General features: G+C 37.8%; 1 protein-coding gene across 2 annotated transcripts in view; it reads right to left on the reverse strand.

Moving 5' to 3' along the window:
* The window catches only part of RNGTT (RNA guanylyltransferase and 5'-phosphatase), a 198,009-nt gene that overhangs the window by 4,667 nt on the left and 169,775 nt on the right, over window positions 1-23,567 (reverse strand). The window lies entirely within an intron of this gene.

Genomic DNA, 23,567 nt, shown 5'->3' on the forward strand with positions numbered 1-23,567 from the left:
ATGGTAACTAGAGAACCTTTTAAAAGATATTTCATCAGGCTGTGAGGATGGTTTTCATAAGTAGGAACCTAAGCTTATCTTTGCAGTATTCAAATCAAATGCTAGTCATGGTAATATTTTAATTCTGTCCCCGTCTTTCACAGCTCACAACTTTTCTTCACAATATGGTAGATTGCAATCATTTAACTTCATTAGCATTATTTGAAATGCACTCATTTTTCTACCCACATATTCACTACCACCTAAGAATATGAAGGGAAGCAAATTTTTAAAAGATGCTTTCAATTCACAGATTAGGCAGTGCATGTCTTCGTAAAAACTTTCAAATTGTATTCCTTTTCCCTTCATGAGTATTATTACACTTGATTGGACTATTTGCATTTTCATTCAACAAATCTGACAGGACCAACACATTCAGTGTATTGGAACCAGATCTGCCCACAAAAGTGATGTTCTACTTATCAAACCTGCTAAATTTATTCTTAAATATTCATTATTCTGTCTCAACTCCCCTCCTTTCCTTCCTAGGGGTCTACTTCCTTTTATTTAAAAAAATTTTTTCAGTCTCCTTTTATTTTTGATACATTACCTACATCCAAGTATTAGGCAATTCATGCAATTAGGTAACCACTTACGTTATACCATGTGTAGAGAGAGTCTAATAGAGATAAGTTTCTAAACCTTTCAGATTCCCCATTTTCTTACTGCTCAAAGGGGCAAAGGAGTTTCTAACTTACTGGAGCAATAATAAATGAAAGTGCCCAGCACACAGTAGCCACCAGTACAATTCTTACCTGAATATAAAATTAGGAAATGAAAAATTGCTTATTTTAAAAAAACTTTACCAGCAAACTCACTAAAGAAACCAAGATGACATGGAAAGGCACACTTTGAAAACAGCTCTCAAGAAAATCATACCACACACATTGCCTTGCTAGCAATAATGTGCAGTCTGTACTTTTACTGACCAGCAAATGTAGTATGTCTTTATCATACATCCGATCACTCTTGTGTTAGAATTGCTACAAATCATGGTTGTGCAATCTGACTACAGCAATTAGGTAGTATTTTTTAAGTATCTGTGTATCTACCTGGGCATGCATCAATAATCCAGGAAACAGCTTTCCAGAAAATGCATGCACCTGCCATAGTGCCAACCTAACCATACTGCCATGTTCAAGAACAGTCTGCTGTTCTTCGCTGATCACACCAGTTTTATTCCCAAGAGAGACACCCCACAAGGCACTCATCTGGTGAGGCAATAAAATATATTTAACTGATAAAAACAATACCTCTCACATGTGTACAAACTAAAGGCAGTTTTCACTAATGGTCAGATCGAGAGAATGATTGGCATACTGGGGAGGAGTTTAATTTAATATCCAAATTCTAATTTGTTTCTATGACAATAATCATCCCCAGCCGATCACATATTGTCATTTACTAAAACAGGATCTGGTTAGGCCTTCTATAATCAGCCCTGTTATCCTAGTTTTAGTTAATGAGACTTTGAAAGTAGTAAGAATAAAATATTTATAAATCAGGATTTCACATCTGTACCCATAATTACAATGACTTATTGAGGTTTTACTATTTTTGGAAAAAAGAAGAGAAAGAGAAAATACAGTGTATTTTATATAGAATATGTGTTTTTTTCACATATCCTTCTTACTGAGTACCACACACTCGTTATACCATTTGAATCTGAATCTACTGATAACCTGGGGTTAAGAGACTGGTCTAGTCCCTCTGAAGATTTTCGATTAGCAGGTCAACGATAATACCTGAATGAAGGGCCCAAAACGAGAGGTAGGCAGAAGCACGGCTGCTCCCCTCTGCACTTTTTTTTTTTTTTTACAGAATACGTTTTGTAACCCAAATGCTGGCCACACCACCAAGTCACAAAAGGCAAACCCTCAGTGTTGGCTGAACCGACCTGCACAGAGCAAGCAAAGATGCATTTCTGTGTCTAGTGGTGGGACGCAAGTCTCTAGAATTTACTGTCCCTGCTCCGGGAGGGCTGTTGTGTTACCCAGAGCTCTTCTTTCTTTCACAGAGGGATTTACAGAGGCCTGGGGGAAGGCGATTTCTCTGAACTAATCTGCTCTGGAGACACTTTAAAAAATATCCTTAGATTGAGAAGGTATCAGTAAGTAGGGTTTTTTAAAACTTTTAATATTGAAATAATTTTAGATCCACAGAAAAGTTGCACAGATAGTAGAGAGTTCCAGTATTCCCATCACCCAACTTGCCCTCATGTTCATACTTTATATGGCACGTTTATCAACTCTAAGAAATTAACACTGGTACAACACAATCAGCTAAGCGACACACTTGATTCAGGCATCATCTGTTTTCCACTAACGTCTTTAACTTCGCCAGGATCCAATTGAGGAAATGGCACTGCACTTAATTATTAAGTCTGCTTAGCCTCTTCTGATCTGTGACAGTTTCTTAGCCCTTTCTTGATACTTTTGAAAAGTGCTAGTCAGATATATTGTAGAATGTTCCTCAATTTGGGACTGTCTGATGTCTTCTCACGATTAGACTGAGGTTATAAACTTGGGGAAAGAATGTTAGAGAGGTGAAGTGCCCATCTCACTGTGTAATATCTGGGGGAAGATGAGATCAACACGGTTTCTTCCTGGTGGTGGTAACCCTGATCACTTGGCTATGGTATCTGCCAGGTTCCTCTGTGGTAAAGCTATCATCTTCCCCCGTCCATGCTCATTAGTTACAAGTCACTATGTCCAGCCTCACCCAAGGAGAAGGGAATTAAGCCACTTCCTGGAAGGAAGGGTACCAAAGAATTTGTGGACATTTATTAAAACCACCAGAGAAATCAATACATTTCCTGGGAGAGAGATTTTAAGGCTATACAATATACCTTCGCTTCTTAAAGTTTCGCTCATTAATTTTAGCATTCATCCGTGAACCCTGCCTGCAGCAACTATCACTGTGGTGTTCTAATGCAAGTTTCTATTTTCTCCATTCCTTCTACATTTTTTATCTGGACTTCTTCTGTAAGGAAGATCTGTCCCTTTTCCCTCATTGATTTATTTGCTTGTTTGTATGAAGAACTCATGGATATTTATTTTATTCTTTGGCTTATAATAAAATACTATTGTCATTTATTTTCTTGCTCAAAATGCTCCAGTTTCAGCCACTGGGAACTCTCTCAAGTTGGTTCCTATTATGTCCTTTTAATTGCCTCCACTTTCACTTACTTATCTTTAGCATTTCCGGCAACAAAAGATACTACTCCAGGATCATCTTGTATTTTCTCTGCCTCAGCTCTAGAGTCAGCCATGGGGTCCTCTACCAGGATTTCATAAGAAAAAAAAATGACTCTTTAACAGTCCAGGCTATGCTAAGAAAGTATTAACACACACCACTTGTGATGGTCATAATTTTAAACTATTATTGAGAGAAAGAGGGAGGGAGAAAGAGGAGGGAGTATGAGAGAGAAAAAGAATCATAATCAGACTCTAAATGTGAATATCTGTATATACTTAGAAGATTCTAACCAATCTTTTGTGAACGGCTATCTGGAGCTAAACTAAGTGGGCCACTTTTTTTTTTTTTCTGAACTTATGATTCTACTCAAGCTCTAATTCTGTAGTGTGACATAAGGTGAATTTTTGAAACATATTTCAAGTAGATGAATGGAAAAAAATCTTATTTCCATGTAAACAAATTCAGTCTGTCGTACTTACGAATGAAGGCAGAGAAAACAATAAATATAACAGAGGTGAAATGGAATTACAAAAGTTTTCCTTGTGGTGTCAGAATAACACAAACAGCTTAAATTTTTAATTTATTACTAGATAAATAATGTTTTAGAACTACTATCTTATAGTAGGGCCTTGATAAAACACTCTTGGAAAATGCATCCATCTACTGGAGGAAGTAAAACCCTTGATAAGTTACCCTTTGCAAAAATATGCTAGACTTAACCACTTTCCTTCACTAAAATCCATTTGTGTTTGTGCCTGTGTAATGAAGAACTACTGTGTAAATAACACGCCTCACGTTTGCTAGGTTAGAAGCACGGCGGCAGGAAGTCTCTCTCTTGTGAATGGTGGGGTCTTCAGGCCCTCCAATCTGGAGCTCAACTAATGAAGGTGGCCGATAAAAAGAAAGCAGCCAGAACTCTGTCTTATTTACCGCAAAGGTCATTACAGACAAGTCACAACTTCAGGTTACAAAATTCCCGCTGAACTACAGAATATTACCTTTTAATGAAAGCAGAGTTAGTTACAGTTATTATTCAAAATACAATAAATCTTCATATAAAATAACTGGGCAGATAAAACAACAACATGTTAGTAGTGGTTATTGGTAGATGGTAAAATTAGAAATGACTTTTATTTTCTTCTCTGTGTTTTGCTGTATTTTTCCAAACTTTCTACATAATACATGCTTAACTTCCATAATAAAAAATTTCCTAAAGCAAACTTTGTTTCATAAAAGATGACAAACATTACATTGGTTTTTAATGTAGAGGTACAAAAAATAAGAAGAGATAAACATTTAAATAGAACACAAAAAGTCTTGGAACAAGTCCACAGTTTCCAAACGGTGCAGTGAGGCACCCCTGGCCATGGCAGTGAACTCACAGAGGCACTGTGGGGTAGTTCACATTTCTAGGAAACTCGGTGGCATGTGCTGGACACCATGCAAGCTATTATTTGGAGGAAGTTCACAGTTTCAACATGAGATTCCTTTGGGTAACATATCTTTGTGAAGCTGAAGATTTCACAGTTATTGTTATTGATAAAAACCAAGTATCACCACAATCAATGTGGAAAGTAGATGAGGTCGGTGGTGTATAATCTGATTCCAGGGTTTAAGAAGTTATGCAGTCAACACATGCTAAGCTGTTAGGACATAAAAACAAACACTTATTGAGTAGTTTGGATCAATCCACTAAATAAATGGAATTGTTATGTATTTCTTTTGGATTAGAAGTGTTGTGTAGGAGGCAAAATGAACCAAGAAAGTCTGATGTCTGCCCTATGTCCTTTTCATTCATCCTTCCCCAGATCCTAGTCTCTAAATCCACGCATAGGTTTACATCTAGCACGTAGTGGAAACCAACCAGAGGAGTGAAAGGCTTTGCTTGAGGTGCAGAGAACAGACGACGGTACAGGAGGAGAATTTCTATCAAGTTAATTTCATTCGTCTTGACCTAGATCACTAAGATATGTACTCCTCATTGATCTCACATTGTCAGCATGGTACTCAATCCAGGGTAGATCCTCAGGGAGGATGTTTACTGAGCCTCAGCTTATCAACCAGTTTGCCCTGTGGATGGTGGCTGAGTAAAGTAAGTCAGTACTATCTCTATCCTTGTCGGCCTCCTTCCTCCTTTCCAACCTTTCTTTCTTTCCCCCCAAACAAAACAAAAGGTTGTAAGGCTGAAATATCCACAGTTTTTCATCTGAATTAATATAATGCATCCGTACTCTCCTTCTGCGTCCTAAGGTGCAGGTGATGTTGCCGTTCATCTTGCTCTCATGGTCTAAAAGGCAGCATTTCCCCCTTAGACAGTGAAGGACAAGCAGAGGAAAGGGAAATATAAAGCAAGATTTCTTGGTGCTCACCCTCCTTTATTGGTCAGGCAACAGCAACCATTTCTAGAACCGTATGATTCATCTTTCTATAAATAAATATTAATAGCTTCTTTACTGAGTACTTAGTATGTGTCAAGCATTATATCCACATATATAATCTCATTTAATTTGTACCACAATCTTAGGAATTAGATCACTGCCTTTTGGCAGGCTCAGGGAATGAAGCTTAGAGTAGTTAAATATTTCACCCAAAGTCAAAAACCTAGAAAATGGAACAGCCAAGCCTCAAATATAGGTCTCCCTGTCCAATGTCACAATGCCACTTCATATCACACCAGCTATTACAGAACTTGGCACTCTGTGGACAACAAACGTAGAATGAAACAAGTTATCTTCCTGCTCAGATTTTGACTGAAATTGCATACAGAAGCCTCTGTACATGTAAGTGTAAAAAAAGTCAGTCTTACGAAAACACAGAGACATTTTAACTCGGCCACAGCACTGAGTGTAGATTCATCCTTTCTGCCATCTGATAAGTATCACTGAGCAGCCATGCACCAGGCACAAGGTGCTGGGCTGGTGATACAAACACGGTCCCTGCCCTTCGAAATGTGCAGTCTAGGAACAGCCAAATAAATAATTACAAATTCTGTTAATGGCTATGAAGAAAACAGATATGTAAGAGCGGCTAAAATAGGGATAAAGACACCTGGTTTTAGGCTGCGTAGTCTGAGAAGATGACAGTTCAGGTGAGACAGGATGATAAGCCAGCTTACAGAAAGAAGGGAGGGAAAAAAGGAGGGAGAGAGAGAAGGGGGGGTGGGCAGGGAAGGAGAGAGACACACCCTTCAGGCAGTGATGAACTGCGTGTCCAAGGCCTAAGGTGAAAAGATCTTATGATTTTGGCACGTTATAAAGGAGCTGAAAATAAACAATGTTCCTTACAAGCCTTTGAAGGGGGTCCCGTGTAAGCCTGACTTATTCCACACTCCAGCTTTTATCTGCTGTATGCTGTAATTTACCCTTTCATACCATACAGAGCCTGGTGCCTGCTGGACACCTTTGTGTGAAGGTCCCATAGATTCCTCAAGCCCAACATGTTCAAAACTCTACTCTTTACCTTCCCCCAAATCCATTTCTTCTCTCAGTAAATAGTTAACTCCACTCACCCAGTTCCTCATGACGGAAACTCTGGTGTCCTCCTGTTCCCGTCCCCTTTCACTCTCCCTCAGGGTCAATGCATTTCCAATTCTACCACCAAAATGCATTCTGAATATCTGACTTCTCCCTCACTACCATCATCATAGCCCAGGCCCTCACTGTCTCTCAGATTCCTGCAACAGCCTCCACACTGCTCTCTTCTTCCACATTTTCCCCATCCAATCAATTCTTTACAAGGCAGCCAGATTGGTCTTTGAAAAATGTAAATCCAATCAAATCATTCCCTTGCTTAAAAGAAAAACAAATAAGACAGGTGGGTTGGAAAGGGAGAAAGTAAGACTGTCTATTCACAGAAGACATGATTACTTACATAGATGGAATCTACAAAGATGCTCCTAGAACTAATAAGTTTAACAATGCTGCAGAATACAAGGTTAATATACTAAAACCAAGTGTACTTCCACATACTAGAAATTTCCAAAGAAGAGTTGGAAATTTAAAAAATTTAAAGTACCACTTACAGTAACATTCAAAAACATGACATAGGTATAAAAATATGCAGGATATGTATGCTGATAACTACAAAACAACAATGAAAGAAAGCTATCAAAGAGGATCTAAATAAATGGAAAGATATACCATGGTCATGAACTAGAAGATTCAATACTGTTAAGATATTAGTACTACAGATTCAACATAATCATAAGCAAAACCTCAACAGGATTTTTTATAGATATAGACAACTTGATTCTAATATCTAGATGGAAAGCCCAAGACACTCAAACAACCAAAATAAAAAGAACAAAGTTGGATAACTGACACTGATTTCAAGACTTAGTATAAAGCTACAGTAATCAAGACAGTATGGTATTGGTGAGTAGACATATTGATCGGTGGAACAGAACAGAGAGCCCAGAAGTAGATCCATAATTATAAGATCAATTAATATTTGATAGAGGTACAAAGGCAATGCAACGAAGAAAAAACGGTCTTTTCACCAAACAATGCTAGAACTGGATATTCACATGCAAAATGATGGACTTCAACCCTATCTCTCACCTTACACAAAATAAACTCAAAACAGAAAATACACACAAAGATAAAACCTAAAAATATAAAATTCTGCTCTGCATTAAAAATGATGTTAAGAGAATGAAAAGGCAAGGCACAGATTAGGATAAAATATTCACAAATAATGTATCTGACAGAGGACTTCCATCCAGAATACATAAAGAACTCTTAAAACTCAATAATAAGAAAACACAGTTTTTAAAATGCGCAAACAATCTGAATAGATACTCCACCAAAGAAGATACATGAAAAAAAAAGCAGATATATGAATGGCAAATAAGCACATGAAAATATGCTCAACACATCATTAGTCATTTGGAAAATGCAAATTAAAATCACGAGATACTACTATGCACTTACTAAAATGTCTACAATTAAAAATACTAACAATATCAAGTGATGACAACAATGCCAAGCAACAGAACTCTTACACGTTGCTGGTGGGAATGCAAAATAGTATAAACATTTTGGAAGACAGTTTAGCAGTTCTTTTTTAAAGTTAAGCATACACTTACCAAAAGTGCCAGCAAACCCACTCCTAAGTATTTACTCAAGAGAAATGAAAACGTATGTTTGCATCAAAACCTGAATAGAAGTGTTTACAGTAGTTCTACTCAAAATCACCCCAAATTGGAATGAACTCAAATGCCCTTCAACCACTTAAGAGATAAACAAATTTTGGTACAGCCTCAGCTAAATTAAAGGAGGCAAAGGTAAATTAACACTTGTGGAAGATTTTACTTCTAGTTTAATAAACCATAATTTAAGGAATTATTTTCAAGGATTACATTTCACCCCGGAGTGGGAGATAAGTGATGGGTGACAGATGAAGGGCGGAAGAACATAACATTGGCTTGAACCAAGCATGATGTCTATTGAGTTTCTTTTCCTTCACTTTCCAAATGCATGCCACTCTGACCTGCATCATCTCTGCTGTTTGCTATTCTGGTTGTGTGAGCACAAACCACAGATCATAGCAAATTGCAGAATTTCTCAATCATTAAGGATTTACAATAGGTTAATTTTAAAATGGGCTGCACTTCACAGCTGCAAAGCTTTTGTCTGATTTCTAGACCAAATGAGAAGGCATTATTGGACTGAAGACCTTTCCATGGGCACGACTAGCAAAAGGAAAAGGTCATGTGGGCAAAACAGGCAGTCTGCCAGGTAAGGTGAGGTAATGACAACGGCTTGCAAAACAGAGCGCCAAACTCTGTGGCACAGTGTATTGCTCTGTCTGTTTTGTACCAAGCATGATAAGAATTATAAGCAGCTCATGGGTTCAGTGCATGCTTGGGATAATAAAAACGATACACGACCAAGGAAAGCTTTATAATCTACAGGCAGACCTCATTTGTCTGCACTTCACTTTATTTCACTCTACAGATACTGTGTTTTTTACAAATTGAATATGTACTTTTTAAAAGACATAATGCTATTATTGCACACTTAATAAACTACAGTTTAATGTAAACATAACTTTTGTATGTACTGAGAAACCAAAAAATTTGTTGACTTGCTCAATTGCGATATTTGCTTTATTTCTGTGGTCTGAAATCAAACCCAAAATATCTCGGAGGTCTATCTGTACCATTAACATGGGGAAGAGGCTAAAATACAACATGCATGTCTGACATTTTTGTTCCTTTTTAAATAGCTGTAAGAATGATGACAGACTAAACTGATGTTGCCTTTTTTAAAAGATGTCTGTCTCACAGCCAGTACAAATAATTCATAAAGTATATTTGTCAGATTGAATTTAATAAATGGTCTATCCACTGGCAGTAACAAACACCTAACTTAAAATCATTTGAAGCATGGTCACTAAATATCTATGCTTAACAAAGTTCACGATATACTGGATCTAATGTTCGAGCTAGGCAATTCATTAAAATGCCAATGCATAGTTCAAATTTACTTCAGTGAATCCTTTAGTTACTTTCTAAGGGCTTGCTAACAATTTAGATCCAATAATATTCTTTTTTTATTCCTTTAGCAATTTGTGCTGTTTATGTATAACTTTATGTTCTTTCTCACACCCATTTTAAACCCAACTATTCAACTATGCACTTTTTATGGAGAACTAGAAAAACGGTCCTTTAGATAGATCAATGTGGCACATGGGAATAAACCAAAATGCTACCATAATAAACGAAGATTTCCTTCCCATTCTGCCTACCATTTAGAACACCAAGGGGGGAAAAAAGCTGAACTTCTTCCCTTTGATCATCTCCTAGAGTAAACTTTCTTTAAAAATGATGGTTTGCTCTAGTGGCACTAACAGGCACTGAAACCTACAGACCCACAACACCTTCGAATCATTAGCTTAGGGACACAGAGCTCCTTAGTTTAGTGACAATGCTCTTGTGACAACTGGGACCCATCTGAGCAAACAAGGCTTTCCGGGATTCCTTTCTTACAAGTCTGTACCTCAGGTCAATCCAATCAGCCATTCAGAGTCATTCTTTCACTCGATGCCATACACACTGCATTCTACTTTTATACACGCTTTCTCAACAATTCTTATTTCTTTTTCTTTAAGTAAGAAATCCTAGAGTTGCTGACAAAATCATTACACAAACAGTGACAATACACTGCTCAGAAGTGCAGAGTTCTGTTTTGTATCCCTAAGAACCCTCTGAATGATATTCATCAGGAATTTATTTAAATCTGCCTCAACAGCTCCAGGTATTGGGGATATCAAAACCACTTGGAAGAAGCTGAAAGTTTGAAACTAATTACAATAAATTATTTGCATCAGATGTCAGTCTCTAAATACCTTCCTCAAAAAAAAAAAAATTTCCCTCAAACACACTACAAATACCTTTCATAAAATCCAGTATTTTGAAGTTGATAGGAAGCTTGAGAGATCATCAAATCAAATACTTTTATTCTGAAATACCCAAGTACTAAAGTGTGTCCCCCACTATCTCTATTAATGTGTCTTTCTAGGTGTGACCATATGTATTGTATATGTATTGTAGATTGCATATGTACATATGCATTGAGATTATAAAACCAAGAGAAATAGTAAATTCATTACTTTGATAACATGTACTCAGAACTAAATGTTTTTACTTAAGATATTTACTTTCATTCAGAGATATTTACTTTAAAGATAACTAAGATTTTTTTTTCCTTCATGGGGAAGGGAAGGGGAGGGAACTAAATTTTTGAATATCTGCTATGTGCAGGGTACTTTTTATATATTATTGTCCTTTTTATGCTAATGAGGAAATTATAAGGATCAGAGAATTTAGCTAATTCTTTCAAGGTTGTGTTTGGATCTAGAGCTCTCCATCACACTGTCTCTTGGAAATACCTAGGAAATTCAACATGCTAGAGGAAAAGGAAAATTTTATTATTGTTCACTCCTAATCAAGAAATTACTAAGTAACTAAACCAAAGAGCTCATGGAGTATCCTCTGCAGTCACCATAAACTATAGGCTACGTGTGGATGCTTTAGGTCATGTTAAGTTTAATGAAATACAGTCTTCTAAAACAGAAATGACAAGAAACACAAGCTGCATGTGAAAAAAATAAACAAAAACAGACAAAGAACTCACCAGCCTCAAGTGCCACGGGTGGGCCAATACTAGTGTGGAAAAAAGAGGCCAGGAAAGAAGTCAGGAGGAACAAATTGGGAGAGATCTCAAAAGTGGGCAGGGAAAAGATGTGGAGGAGACAAAGGAAGTTCCCAGTGTCCTAAGCCACGTCTGTGAAATGAATATAAAGTGCTTTCAGCTGAGTAATATACAACAGCGAGCGATGTCAGTGATGATTAGAGCTCTTTAAATTTTTAGTAGGCTCCAGTGATTTAAAAGTCTTTCCTGTCCTGGCAACTGGTTTATCTGCTTTTATTTGCAAACTTGGTGGGGTGGTGGGTGGGGAGGATCTTTGCAAAGAATTATGCACGCATGTAAAAAGCACAAAAATACTATTATCTGAAGATTTCTTCGTTAAGAAGTCATCTCATTGCCTGGTTTTTGCAAGATCAGAATTGTCACAATTTACAACCCCTGAAGATTACATTTGGATCCAGATTAAATATCTCATTTAGCCTCCACCACCCCACCCTCACACTCCATCAGGTGTCTGTTCCAGTCCTGTCCTGGTGAGGGTAACGGCAATGTTGTCTAGTGGGAATAAAGAACAAAAACCAACATTACGTGGGCACCCCCCGCCCCCCTATCTCTGGACATTCACCACTCAGCTGCTTTTATCAAGCCTCCAGAGACTCTATTCTGAAGAAGGAAGCTGTGGTTACCTATTAAGAAGGAAATTATTTTGTGGGCTATAGCGCTGAATTATTTGGAATTAAGTCGGAAGATAAATAAGCTAGGGGGTTTTTCATACTTCCTCTAAAAAGTATCTACCACAGCCTTGGTGCTTAATAAAAACAATATGTCAGATAAATCGCATGCTTGGCAGGAACACCTGTAAGTCATCTATTACAAGACACTGTCACACTGGTGTGCCTCCCTCTAATCTGGGGCTCTGTGACTTTCGGAAATCACTCAGTGAGTTGTCGATGATGTACCTCCTACAAGTGCCAGGCTGTGCTCGTGCCAACTTTCAGACCAGGACACCCACTACCCTGAGCTCCCGTGGCTTGCACTGCAGGGCAAACAGCATGCTCGCTGCATGCGGGTCTGCCCTGGCCGCTCGCTGACACAGGAAGGATGTCTGTTTGGGAGGAGGGGTTTATTCAGAACTGGAGTGTTGGAAAGGAACAAGCTGAGTGAGAATACACCATCATCTGCCTGGCACGCCAGCTGCCAGCTGCCGCACAAGACAAGGTGATCACCTCCTGGTGCTGTTCTGTGCCCAGAGGCTCCAAATTATCACTGCTTTAACTGCCTTGCCACCAGACTTCAGATGTCACCACCATCATTCCCATTTTTGCTTTTGAAATATTTCAGGAACAACAGAATCCTACCCATCTAATTGGTGCTAAATTTACATAGAGTCATGCTCCCTCTGCTCTGATGTTAAGTGGACATTCTAGTCTTTTTCTGTCCATAGGAAGGAGTGTGTGGTGGTGGTGGTGGGTCATCCCATTTTAACTACCGCACAGCACAGCCCAGAGTTTCACTAGCGGATGAATGCTGTGTAGCCCTGCTCCAGAGCCTGCCGAAGGCAGGGCGAACAGCTGAGTTTAACCTCAAATTAATCATGAAATATGAACTCTGCATTGAACAGGTTGGCAATGATTTGGTAAATTAGGGGAAGTGGCAGAGTGAACATCTGGGACTTTTTTTTAATCTGATATGATAAAAGGAAGAGAGGTTCATTCTTGGTTACATTTCTTTTTGCCCTTTTTTTTTTGCTTAAATAACTTTTCAGAACTCAAAATCCAACAGAGAATGATTATGTTAATAATGCCAGGAAATTTGTTTGCTTTGTTAAATTGAGCTTCAAAAGCACTTCAATTGAACATACATTTGTGATCACAAGTAATGCCTATTCTTCTATCCATTTAAAATGTTTACTTTATTACAGCTCATTATAAATGTGAATCTGAAATGCAGTGCCATGGCTGCTCAATTTCCAGGCCACAATTTTCTGATAATCGTATGAAATGGATTCATGTGTCAACATAACTGCCTAACAATGCCCCAAATGGGGCTGTTCGCAGTGCGGTGTTTCCGATGGCCACACAGTTCTTTGCTCCATGACCTTAAGAAACTGCTACCAGCAGGCAATTCTTTGAGAATTTTCACTGCGTTTGTAAAATGTACTATGTTTCTACACTTAGCTCAGTTTAATTACTATGATCTCAGAATACTGCATGTGAGCTCCTACAAGAAAACTAAACCTAAATGCCCAAACATATGACTGGGAAAAATGAGTTCTGTTACTTTGTGTTAAGGTTGGATTTTCTTTTTAGTCAGCCTTCAAGTCTCAGAGAGGATGAGACTGGAGAATCCTTCTGTACTTGATACCCTTTACTGCACGCAGTGATAAAAACGTACCTGGAAGATACCTTTTGTCACCCTGGCATCTCGCAAAGGAGCAAGGAAATACGTGTAACATACGCAGATCCAACAACCAGAAATGGATAATGGGTCGGGAGATGCCCCTGGCTCTCAAGTATTGGTTTCTACACGTTCTTGCCTTCCTCACTTTTGTGACAAGTAGCCCATATAACTGTCTAGTGTAGGAGCTGAGATCTCAAGCAACATTTTCTCAACTCACCACTTTTAGGCTCTTAAAGTTGACAATTCACTTTTTATACCCAACTGCTTTAGTAAGAGTACCAAGTCCAGAACTGTGGTTGGAAGGAAGCATAGGAGCTCACCTAGGCCAATTCTCTTTTTAGACTGAAAACACTGAAGTTCACAGAAAGCCTGTAAGTTGTCCAAAGCATATGCCTCCGTAGGGGCAGAGTCAGAAAGAGTGTCCAGACTTCAGGCATTTCAGTCCAGTGCACTGACTCTGGTCTAAAAGACAATCCTTCATCAGCAAAATGGATAACTTTGCAGGCCAAGTTCTTATTTGTAGTCATACAGGTTTCATCAAGAGAAGAAAAATGTTTGACCCAGTATATCTAATACAAGAAAAATAGTTTATATCTCAGCCTACTATAGACACACACAGGTTTCATAAAACGATTTATTTCCTGACTTGGTGCACTTTGCTATTTTCTCTTCTATTTTATTTCACTAAAACGAAAACAAACACAACTAGTTGAGATCCACTAAAATGCTTTCAAGATCAACCACCAAAGTTAGAAAAAAACTTCACAGAGTATACTAAGAGAATAGTATGTCAATTTCAAACAATTTGCAAGGAAGTGGAGGGGGCATTTTAACTTTTCTGGTCTTGAATTATGTGAGAAATGGAGGTGGACAACTCTCAGAACACCAAGCTAGACCCCAGCTCACATCATCTCCTTTCCCAGAGTGAATACGCTATGAAGAGGCAGCCCTGGGCCAGGCAAACACTCTCACCCAACCCTTCATAATTCCTTTGGTACAACATGCTGGAAGAACAGCTGGTGCTTGACTTTAATAATTTCAGATGACATTTTTCTCTAGAGAAGTGAGTCTATCTTGTCAGCTCCTGAAATACCACATGATCTATTATTTCAGACTGTGAGTTCTTCCTTCTGTTTACATTCTCTCCCATAAGATGGTAAGCTCCTTGAGCACGAAACAAGGGTCTTTGTTTTGGCCACTGCCAGAGCCCCACTGAATACATAATAGGTGTTCAATAAATATGTGTTAAAAAAGAACAACTTGATGAACATTATACAAAGAAGTTACAGAAATGACATCAGATGTTGAAACATTCCAGCCATTATTAAATGATTTTCATCCCCTGGACTGATCAGGCTCTCCCATCATCCTCTCTTCCCCTCTGGCTAACTACTTCTCTTCTACCAGGATCACTTTCTCTGGGAAGCCTGCTCTGATTCCACAGATTCTCGTGTTTCACTCTTATGCTTTCACAATACCTTCTTCTTCCTTTATCTTAGAAAGTGGCCTATTGAATTCTCTACATCTCCCATTTGACAACAAACTGAAGGTCAACAAGCAGGATGGAACATTAATACAGTGTCTCGCACATAGTATGTGCTCAATAAAAATGACTGCCTGCAAACATGCATGAAAGTTATGTCCTGGCCTAAAAACAGAACCAAACCAAAATAGGATGAACCCAATCTAATGACCCAATCATATGGGTAATCACATTAACCACAGCTTTCGGAACAGAAGTCCCTTTAAACCATGCTGCCACATAAAAGTAGGCTTCTCCTTTCTGGATGTGGGTATGATTTCTAGTGAAAGAGGAAATAGGATGTTAGCCCTTAGGGAGAACTGAAGGGGCAAACAGGGAGGAGAAAGTAAGCAAGCAAACCATCTTCCATGCATTTTTATGTTAGGTGGAAAACATACAAAATAATTAAGGCATCCCATTGCATCATGTTCATTATAAACCAAGAATTTTCTGCTTCCTAAAATCTGAAAGATAATGATGCATCCACCCAGTAGTTATCAATATTGTTCACAGCAGGAAAAAAGAGAAATCTATCATTCCCTTTTGTATCAAGTATACAAATAGGAGAAGTAGGAGATAATACACACTGTAAATATATAAATTTTAAATAAGTAACTCATTTACACAGCTTACTGACTGGAACTCAGAGATCTCTCTAAACATTAACCCTTCACATTCTTGTGAGTTAGTTTTGCAAGACTCCTGTTTTAAATAGTGACTTAGGACCCATGTAAATAAGGATAACTTAAAAATAGGTTTCTGCCTTCTTGTCTGCCACTCTAAAATGAGCCTCTGTTTCCTTCTTAAAATAATTTTCCATGTATTTCCCACAATAAGTCTTAAGAAATATCTTCATCAAAATTTCCTACCAAATCTGCAGATAGTAGGATCAGCAAACTCTCTCAAGAAATAAGACTTGTCACATTAGTTCAAAATGTCCTCGATACAAATATTAAGTAGGACTACACAAAGCTGAAAGGCTACAGACATATGAAAAGCCACTGAGAGTCTGCCTTAAATGCACAAAGGGTTGGCTTCAGGTCTCTAAAAATTTATCATTTTACTAATGATCCATAGAGGACTTACTGAATAGCCTACTAATAAGGTCTAAATTCAAATTTGAAGGTTCTTTTGAATATCTATTTTAAAAAGCAATAGAATGTAAGAATTTTAGAGGAGGTATTTTTGGGAGGGGGTAAATTTACCTATCTATCTATCTATCTATCTATCTATCTATCTATCTATCTATCTATCATCTATCTGTCTGTCTTATTGAGACGCTATTAGGTATTGAAACCAGGACCCTGTGCATGCTAAGCATGTGCCCTAATCACTTGAGCTATATTCCCTCTCCCGTTGAGGAAGTACTTTTGCCAAAAAAAAAAAAAGGCAGAAAATGAAATATAACTTGGAAAAAATACAAAAGATGAAGTTCTGGTAAATATTTAATATGTAAGAGAAAATGGAAAAGCTGTAATCACTGTTGAGAAAGACATGATAGTTGACAGATTATCAGAAAAAGATTTAAAATGAGAAATTCCATTATTTTTATATACTACTATTATTATTAATAGTTCTCACCCCCAGAAAGAGTCTTATTACTGTAACAGGAGGCTGAATTTGAGGAAAGACTCTTGAAGGAAGTATCATACTGATGGATGAAGAACTGGGGTTAAGTTTGAGTAGTTTGCAAGACTCTTTTCCTTCCTCCTCTCTATATTTACCCAGAAAACAAAATGCCTAGAAAAAGTAACAGGGAAGAAATAAACACAGAAACATTCATTCCATTTATTTGTTTTCAGTGTTTGGGGTGTGTGTGTGTGTGTGTGTGTGTGTGTGTGTATGCGTGCATACATACTTGCAAGTATGTGTGTATGTATATGACACACATGTAAATATACATATTTTTTCAGATTTTAAATATCAAATCCAGAGCTTTTAGAAAGAATTTAGTTCATATTTGGATACAAAAAATTTTTAAATGTAGCCAGAGTAACAAATCAAACTGCAGTTGAGGACAGGCTAGGAACAGAAGGCTCCTCTGTCATTTTTGAACCTTCCAAGGCCTAGAAAGATGAACAAATCCCAGCCCTCAATACACATTTACACAGCTGCCTGTGTAGTCAGAAAATGACACATTCAGGAAGAGAATCCTCTCTTGATGATCAGTTCTGCAATCTTCCCTCTATACCGCATGGACCAACATATAATTGAACTTCATCATTTGGATGTATGTGATTATTCTTATTTATAGCCTCTAAATCCACAGATATAGAACCTGTGGTTTCTAGTACTTACTCTAGCTGAAGATTCAACCCTCTCCTGCTCTTCGGCATGGGCATAGGGGCACATTCTCCTTTTAAGAGATACAGGCCATTTACACAATGAGTATTTCTTTAGCTCGTATTATTATGCAATCATATTCTGATGAGTTCAAAGAGCTTCCCCTATCCCCACCTCGGCGGGGGAGGTAGGTGTGAGGACATTTGTATCAGAAAGAGACCATTCCAACCACAATTCTTCTATGGTCGGGGCCACCTCTGGCACCTGCCCTGCAGGATGAGACAGAAGGCCTCCTCTGACGTTTGCTGTCTCTGATATGCATGGTGCTGAGCACCTTAGAGTACATCCAGTTCTTTTAGGAAAGCCAGCATGACTGCAGCAGCTTAGAAACCTAACTTCTTCTGGATTCTGTTCTATGAGGTAGACTGCTTTAGGGTAACTCTAATTTATTATTGCTAATTAATGTATCATCCTTTGGTAAACTAGATCAAATTTATAAGGAAGAGCAGGCATGTGTTACCATGAGGTCAGACAGTATTTACAAAATTCAGACAGCTAGTCACAGAACGTTTCAAACTTACTTTCCCTTGGCTCCAAAGCTCTTAACCATATAATCCGAATATAATTCTCAAAGTATTTATTTTATTTGACTTGGAATATTTTCACCTTTCTTTTATAAATCCTTACAGTCAAATCATCATAAATGACTGTATGTTAGCTTTGGTCAAAAAAAAAAAAAAAAACCAGAATGGATGCTAGACATGATTTAATTAAAACTGTATTTTTTTAATTAAAAAAAAACTATTTTAAGACAAAGAGGAGAACCCCCAAATCTCATATCCAATTCTGAGCTCCTCTCAACATACCACATCGCTTCCTTTTTACTTCTTCTGAGCATACAGCATGCAATTTAAGGACAATCTTGTAAAGCATCTTCCTCATCTTGCTGGATTACTGAGACAATTTAGGAAAGAGCACTACAGAAAAATAAAAGGAAGTTTGGAGTAGATAGAACCAGATAAAAACCCCGACTCCGGTGCTGTTGAAACGTGCACTGTGCTCGTGCTGCACAAGCCGTAGGCTCTATGCTACAAAGCTCCATGCTGCTCAGTTTTTAAGCCACATTGTAACCTGGAGCACAATGCTTGGAACCTGCCAGATGGCTGCTGTTGGGTCTGAACGAGTTAACCTGTGTAAACCATTTGGTAGACATTGGGGGATGCAATTCTGTTAGCCTGCTTTCCTGTTATTTCCTGGGGTTATTCTGCACTCAATTTACATAGGAAAATATGATAATGTATTACATAAACACAAGAAATCTCCTGCCATTCTATTTCTGTTAACTTCCACTTTAAACAACAAGAATATAAAACTAAATAAACTGCAGAAACTAAACCCTATGCAGTTCACCCTGACTTACTCAATATCTGCTTTAGCATAAAACTATTAACAGCAATAAATGAAGGCAAATAATAGACTATTTGATTTACTTTCATTCTTTGTCAACCTGAATTGGAAAAGGCTGGCTAGTCCATGAGGTTATTTATGAATTAAAACCAAAGTGATACCTGGCTTTGAAACAATACTGTGAGCTCAAAATCAAAATGTCTCCTGAAGTTAGAACTCTGCATCACAGACGTGAGCTCCTGAGCTCAGCACTCCACGTGCTCTATTTTTTCAGGAGAGACAAATCATGTTTTAGGTAGCCCAGTTCTCTATAACAAATATCCAATAAACATACCTGCAGCTTTAGTTATTTGCTCATTCAGTTTCTCAGGTCACAATTTCTCACATAAAAGGAAAAGTGTAAAAAGAAAGTACATTAGAAGATCCTCATGATCTGGGAGCCAAAGGTGATGAAAGATTAAGGCGGCTATTTGTAATGGCTTATTAAATGCTTTGGAGAAGGAGTGATACTTTATCCACACTGTTCTATTCAATTCCTACAATAATTCTAAGAAGCAGACATTGTCATTCCCATTTTATAGATGAAAAACCAAGGTACACAAACTGGATGGGAATCCTACCAGGTTTATCTAGTTCTAAAGTCTATCCCAAGGTTCAAGGATTAGTTTGTTTTTCAAATTGAATGGCAAATCATCCTTGTGCATTTTAATAGATGCATGAAAAAATTTCCATAAAGATTTCTAGAAGCTAATTATGAAAGCTAATCCCACACCCCAAAAAGGACATAAACATGTGTCACCCACCAGCCTGCCACATTTTTCACAAACACATCTCAAGAAAAAAGCACAAGAGCCAAAACAAACGAAAAAACCAAAGGGTTCTATTCTTTTGGATAACATACACTTTTTCTCTTGTCTGCCAGATTTCTCTACTGGTTACGTAGCATGAGCAATTTTCTCACAGGAAATCTCTTGTATTTATAGCAAGCTAATTACTCTCTAGAAGTGACTGTCCTAAGTATGTGGATGGTTTCAGGATTCAATTTTGTCAAAAGCTGAAAAATTAATTCATGCCCCATCCCATGCAAGCCTTATGTTTTAAGAGATTAAAAGCTACTGCAAAGACCTATTACCAGAGCATTTCTGAAGACTATCCTTAATTTAAAAATCCATTAATCTACATTTTGGGGATGATATAATCTATGAGACATATTGTTTGACATGTTTAAGTTCAATGTTCTACCTAATAATGAAGGCAGTATCTGATTATTAGAAATTACAGTTTTATACTCTAAAGTTTAGGCCCCCGAAAGCTTACATTTTAATCATGAATGTGCTACATTAAGACACAAAAACAAAAGATTCTAGCAATTAAGATGCTCACTAATTTTATATACCAAAAGCTACAATATGCTATTTACTACACAATAACAGTTTTCTCTCAAGAGAGAAATGTAAGCAACATTCTGAAAACTTCATTTTGTTGAAAGATGGAACCGCCTGCTGAGCTTATTTTGTACCAGCCAAAGTGAATACGCTGCTTTTGCTACCATCAAACAAAAAACATTTAAATGATTACCAATTCTGAGTCTCTTGCTAATAATTTTTTCAGCTAAATATGGTAATATGTTTCAAAATGATGTCAAGGATGCCACTTTACTACAGCAAAATATTAAAACAGACATTTGGCGTTATCAACATATGGTGGTGCATCCCTGAAGAATAATATGGGAAACATTTTTTATTTGAGAGGAGGCAACATGTATTTCTTAACCTATATTGAGTCCCTCTAAAGCATGTGATAATATACAATTATAATAAAGGTCTCCAGCAGTTACAAGGCTTTTGTATAAGCAACTCTTAACAAGTTTAGTAGGTTTCCAAACACCATTCATTAACATATAGAGCACCTACTATGCATATACTTCAGTCTGTGAGATACATGCTTTCTTGATTCAAGCATGACAAGTTTCAGTGGCAAGTAAAGAAATATGCACGTAAAATTTTAGAAGTTAAAAAAAGGATCTAGGAAAATATAAGATTTCACAGGCAGTATATGATTATTTGCCAAATAAGTGACACAAATCATATCCCGCTCCCAGAAAGACAGGATTGCTCCTTCCCAGAAATCGTCTCATATCTCCCTTATGGCTCTTACTGTATTATTTGTTTTTTAGCAATTTGTATATATCACTTAAGTTCCTTGAAAAAGTAGATTTTTTATTTTTTAATTTCTGAATCCCACCACAGTACTGAAAAATACCTAGCACTTGGTACATGCTCAATCAGTGTTGATCTGAATACCTGAATTGATGAATGACTGATGACGACGATAAGAGTGATGAAGGCAGCAGCCACACGCGGGGCCAGGCACTGTTCTAGGAGCTTCACATGCATTAACTAATTTACTGTTAGTTTTCTTGTCGTACCTCCACCTGACACACGAGGGAACTGAGGCACCAGGAGAACAGTTTGCCCCTACACATCTAACTCCTTTACACCCTTCAATTCTGGGCTTAAAGGTGACTTCATTAGGGAAGTCTTCCCAATCCACTAGACAAGGCTGTATACACTTGCCCTCCATCCATACAACCCGCTTTATTTCCCCTATCATTACAGTCATCACTCCGGAACAACTTTTCCAATCAGCAGTCTTGTGCAGCACACAGTCAGCTCCATGAAGGCAGGGCCATGTCAGCCTTACTCCCTCCTTTAATCCCAGCGCCGATCAAAGTCTGCGGCACAAAATTCATACCTCAATGACTTAAGTTTAATGACTGAATGGTGCCAGTGTTCATTAAATGCTCATTTGAAGAATAAGTGACAAAAATGAGTGAATCTGGGGTGATACTGAAATAATCAATGCAACGGCCCAGTATGCATCTGAAGCTGCAAAACTGTGGTTTAAGAGGAGAATGAGTGTCAGAGGTAAAGATTTAAGAGTCATCTGCAGACTGTGATTCCATGACTATAAGTGATCATGCCAAACCTGTGGCATTCTGGTTGACCCACTTCTGAATACATATTATCTATATATTCAGGAGAACACAACATCATATGTTTAAGTTGCAAGCCTCCAAAATAAAAATTCAGAAAGGAGTCTTATTAATTGTAAATGTAACAAAGATGAAGCCATTCTTTAAGAGGTTCCTCTTAATAATAATATAGTGCTTTTATGAGAGTGCCTGGAACCTGCCATTAGCATATTTCTAGTTGGGAAGAAAAGCTACTATGTGTTTTCTTTAAGATGACCAAGGTGAAGCTGAAATACACTGCTACCATGATTATGTACCATAGCACTCAGGCATTAGAGATGAGCTCTCTGTTGTAGAGACAAGAAAAGCATCTAAATCTGCAGCTGGACCTAAAAAAGGCATACGGATTATAAACCACACTGCACTGCTACTGCGACAACAACCGTGAACACTCCTCCAAGGCGCTGAATGACAAGAGACTAGAAAGCAGAACTGGTTCAGTCACTTTGCTTGAGAAACTTGAATACACATGTGCTCTGGGAAAAGTATTTTGAGTTTCAAATCTGTTTTACATCACTACAGCTGTGAGTAGCAGTGACAGAGACATCAACCACTGCCACAGTGAAGAAAGGGAGACTGTGAATAAAGGCAGCAGGTTCACTGAAGAAAAGAAACCACCGCCAGTGAAAGAACATTCTTCTAAGCATAGCTGCGGATGCTTTTTGCCTTCCCGGCAGTATGCACACATACACAGCCAGGAAGCAGAATCGCATTCAAATATTTAGGATCATGAGAGCAATGTACGTAATTAAAAGAAATAAAGGGTAAGTCTGCAGGCTCTTTCAACAAACAAAACATGACCAGCAGTGTAGTGCTCTCTTCAGAATAATTTGCATCTCCTTTTAAAAAATAGAAGAAAATAGGAATGCAGTAAGTGAAAGTACTACACTTTTCTAGGAGGATGTAAAGACACTTTTAGGCCTTCTGGTCAAACCTTATAGATATACATAATAGGGTGCAAATTAAGCTTACTGATTTAACAAGTTTAGTCATCTGATTTTCCCTAGAAAATTTGGCATTTCTTAAGTTACTGGCAAAAGAATACATGAATGAATGAATGAATAAAAGCAGCAATAAAGAAACTGCCTGAATTTGACTTTAAGGAATAGCAGCTAGCAGCAAATCACCAACCCCAAAGCACAGTCATCTTGGGCCACTTTCAGAGGCAGTAACTGACTTAAGGGATATTAACAATTCCTGAGGCCATCATTTTATTAAAGCCCAGGCAAACAGCCCAAGAGGATACTCAAAGTAAAAGTTACATTAACTATAGAACAGTTTAAGAACGTAGGGATACTTATAACAAAGGAAAAAAATTACATAAATGCTTGCTTAGAAAAGATACATAGGAAAATTTCATTAAATGATGATGATGCTGGGTAACTGAAATCCTTACTGTCTTGCGTTTCTACAGAGCTTTTTCTCTTCAGTGCATTGTAGGGGCTGACTCCCTTGAGATCCTTGAACACCACCACCAATGGAAAATTTAACTTAGCAATATTCACACAAAAAACAGTGTTATACAGAACAA

This window comes from Vicugna pacos, chromosome 8 (assembly GCF_048564905.1).
Source record: "Vicugna pacos chromosome 8, VicPac4, whole genome shotgun sequence".
Lineage (NCBI taxonomy): Eukaryota > Metazoa > Chordata > Mammalia > Artiodactyla > Camelidae > Vicugna > Vicugna pacos.